This window comes from Centroberyx affinis, unplaced genomic scaffold (assembly GCF_046629955.1).
Source record: "Centroberyx affinis isolate AG114_WGS23_722 - 3 ecotype Tasmania unplaced genomic scaffold, CSIRO-AGI_Caff_v1 ptg003390l_1, whole genome shotgun sequence".
NCBI classification, from domain to species: domain Eukaryota; kingdom Metazoa; phylum Chordata; class Actinopteri; order Beryciformes; family Berycidae; genus Centroberyx; species Centroberyx affinis.
Window position 1 is genome coordinate 154,197 of NW_027281375.1, and position 3,784 is coordinate 157,980.

Here is a 3,784-nt window from a genome sequence, read left to right on the forward strand (position 1 = left end):
TGGTTGCGGAAATGAGAGGCGTTCTTGGAAATTCATTGGTTATTTCCATGCTGCTGATTGCAGTGATTCTATCGAGCCACTTTGTCATCTCTCTGGTCTTCGCTTCCTCAGGTAGGAAGAGATCCAGGAACGGTGACAAAATATTGTCATTACAAGTGCTACATGCTTCAGATCGGATAAGAGAAGAGTATAGAAACTAAGGAAAGTAAGGAAACCGTGGGTGCAGTAAATTTCATTTTTGTGCCCTCTGCAGGCTATCTGCCCAGAATGATACATAGGTCTCTTGCCCGTCCCCTTACATAAATATTTGGCTTCCCTTGATACATCTAATAAAACTGTTTATAATGTTTCCCCAGTGTTTTACCTTAGAGGAAGGATGTAAACTATTTCACAGGGCAGAAAGAAAGAAGAGGAGAGGGAGCAAAGAGAGATTAAATGTCTAAGCGCACCTTATGTAAATATTTGAGACATCTGCAAATTCTGGGTAACCTTTTCTGTCTTGAGAGAGATTAACTGTTTCCTGCGATAAGTCCTCCGCCTCACCTCTCCAATAAATAGTGTCTCATTTGCTATCGTTATCTCTGCGGCGTGTATCCGTCTGCCCTTGTCCAAACGCTATAATTAAAAAGCTTGAAATTCTTTCAGACCGTCCGAGGAAATGGCCATTCACTGTCACTGCCTTTGAAAAACACAATAGAACTGTGTCAGAGAAGGAAAACCAGCGAGAGATAGAAGATATTGAGTGAATGGGAGAGATCTGACACTGTGCTGTCTGTCTACTGAACGTTATGAGTCACAAATTTCAAGGGAGAAGGGAATATATAACAGCCCTTGTAACATCAGATGTCTCCTACTCTCCTCATGTGCACGTGTCTGCCTTCTTCCCACTGGTGCTGAGGCTTACGTAAGTGGCATCGCTGAATTAATATTTAAGGTTTGTTTTCTGCGTGGTGTTTCTTGCTTTTAATGTTTGGCTTTCTCTTGTGATGATATATCAATTGAGCTGTTACATCATCTGGATCATGGCCACGGCTGAGATAAAAGAGCCCCCACAAGCCATTAGTGCAGGAAGCATGCCGCAGTATAGTCCATGTGATATGCATTAGGAGCTAACAGGGATGGGAGAACGCATGGCTGCTCATTAATATCAATCTTCTCTTAGATGTGTTTTCAATAACAGAAAGAATGACTAATCATTAATCCAATGTATATCACCAAGGTTATTTATCACCAGTAGATTTTCGCACTTTCACTAATAGGCCCGCTCTGTGTGCGTGCATCTTAGGTCAGATATCTCATTTGAATTAACTCTGGGTTGTACATTGTGTCCTCAATATTTCTGCCTTTTTTGTATATCTCATTTATATTATATATTTTATATTATTTCTTCTTCTCAGTTTGTCTGCCCCTCCAGTTAGGACTTTGGGACTAGCTATGTTTGTGTGCACCCACACTTGTATACCTCAGCAGTCGGTGAGTGCCTGTTACAGTATTCGCAGGTCTCAGCAACATCACAGGTTCAGAGTCTACAGTATAACCCCCTCTCTCTCACATACACACACGTAAACACACAGACAAACACTTGCTGTTTTGAGTCCAAACACTGCACTAGACGAGCCACTAGCACGTGTCACCTGTTTTCAGGCCGCGGCTGACTGAGCACGCTCCTCTCCGGTGTCACCAAAGAAGACACCGTCCGGATGTGAGACAGGCTGCAGGCCCAGTCCACCGTACGCTCGATTACACAAGCCGAACTCCATCAAGTCCTGGCCTGGGGAGGCTCTCACCATAAACACATCATCCTTACAGAGATTCAGCACTGTTAACGGTAGAGGTTTTATTTCTTGTATCATATTCAAAATGGCTAGGATTATGTGTATTAGTATATTTGTGCATTGGAAGACAGTTTTTATCAGCTGCAACAGAGAGAAAAGACTGCCCAGCTTGTCCAGGCTGCCCCTCGGCTTTACATTATTCCTGGTTTGTCTGCTCACAGTAGTTGGAGATATCAGGGCTCATATCCTACCTTCAGAAGAAGCCATTTTCTGCCATTCATTTTTCACAGTATGAAAAAAAAACTTCCACAGACTTGAAAATTGCCTGAGCGAGATAATCCATAACAGTAAACACGAAGCCTTAATTTGGTTTTGTCAGAGTTTCGGTTTTATCATTAGTTCATTGTGCCCTAGTTGAGTGTTTTCATATCAGTGTGCGCATTACATTACGCTCTGCTTACTGTCAATCACCTGACACCCACAGCAAGAAATGGAAGTCTGCACCAAGAAATAATCCCTCAAAACATGTCCGCTTACAAACTTTGTTGTCACATCAATGTCTTTTTATTTAGGGTGTCTTTGTTAGCCGGGACGGCAGTTAATTTCAAGCTTGGATTGACACCATAAAGTTTATGTTCTAAAAATGACAAAAAAATGAGTGAATGTTAAAAAATCTAATTAAATATGACATGCATTGCAAACTGGTTGGGGGAAATGTAAACTAGATGTAGACAGAAGTAAATGGGCTATAACTCTAAATGACACCGGTATTCCCCGTTGAAGGATAAGTCTTAAAGGACGACACTCTCCATCTCCAGCTCATTTGTTGTGTCATTAAAAATATGACGTTTTGTTCATCAGGACCTTCATCAAACATCATACATCAAATATCAATTGTTCATCCATATGGAATTGCAGCAGTAACTTTTGGCGTGCCATCTAGACCCATATTTCATGCCACCAGTAGCCCTGCTGTCTCTTTGTCATGTACTGTGCATCATGTTACGGTGTCCCACTATTCTGACAGGTCTGGCCAGGAGAAACACGGCTGTCTATATCAGTCTTCAGTACCCCGAGGGGATCCTCTGCATTTCTACACTGAGCCTTTTCATTCCTACATCATCCTTCACCATTCCCCACTGTCTGTCTGAGGCCATGCTACATGTCAGAGAGAGACAGAGAAAGAGAGAGTCAGTCAGAGAGAGAATGAAAGAAAGAAAGAGAGAGAGAGCAAGGTAAATTTTTGTGACAAATGATGAGTGTAACAGCGCTACTTTCTTGTTTTTCATCCCTTGATTGAAATGATTTGCCTCCAAGTTATACAGAAATTGATCTGCATATCGAACAGTGTTGGTGCATAATTCTTTACATTATTTATAAAGTGCCGAGAGCGAGGATCTGTGAAAGAGTGCCCAACATGGAATTCCATCAATCCAGCTTTCCATATCGACTGGTGTGAGAGCAGCGGTACCTGCCAAAACTGCACTTCTTCCACAGTATATACTGTTCTGTGGCTCTTCTCCATTAATTCAAGAAATCACGTGTCATCATGTAATAAATGTTGAATGATGTAATGTATAGCATCATCAACTATGGCGGTCTGCACAAGTGCGTGAATCTATACTGAAATAAAAAAATAATGTATTACATACTGTATGTTGTGTAACATTTTTTTCATAAATGATTGAATCATTAAAACTTCTGCACCCTGGACAGCATTACGCAATGCAGCATTACTTGATCAGCAGTGCTATATTCAGACATTATTGATTCCTGGTCATAAGGCCATTAAGGTAAAAGGATAATGAATATTTGACACATGTTTAAGATGAAGACCTTTACACTGTGCTGTCTCAGCTTTACTGCTCAGCAAAACCTGAAAAAAATCCAAATTATTAATTATGGAATGGATTCTCTATACACAGTAGTAGCATGCTGGCCATGTGAAATGTGAAAGGTGTGCAAAGGTATAAAGGAAATTACACAATCCATTCCATTACACAAGTTAA

The 3,784-nt window shown here is 41.0% G+C and overlaps 1 long non-coding RNA gene across 1 annotated transcript; it reads left to right on the forward strand.

Annotated features, from left to right (window-relative positions):
- Positions 1 to 1,701: 1,701 nt before the first annotated feature.
- LOC139660792 (uncharacterized) lies at positions 1,702 to 3,370 on the forward strand. The gene is made up of 3 exons (XR_011696571.1): positions 1,702 to 1,828; positions 2,803 to 3,010; positions 3,158 to 3,370. It is a non-coding gene; the product is annotated as an uncharacterized lncRNA (long non-coding RNA).
- The last annotated feature ends 414 nt before the right edge of the window (positions 3,371 to 3,784 follow it).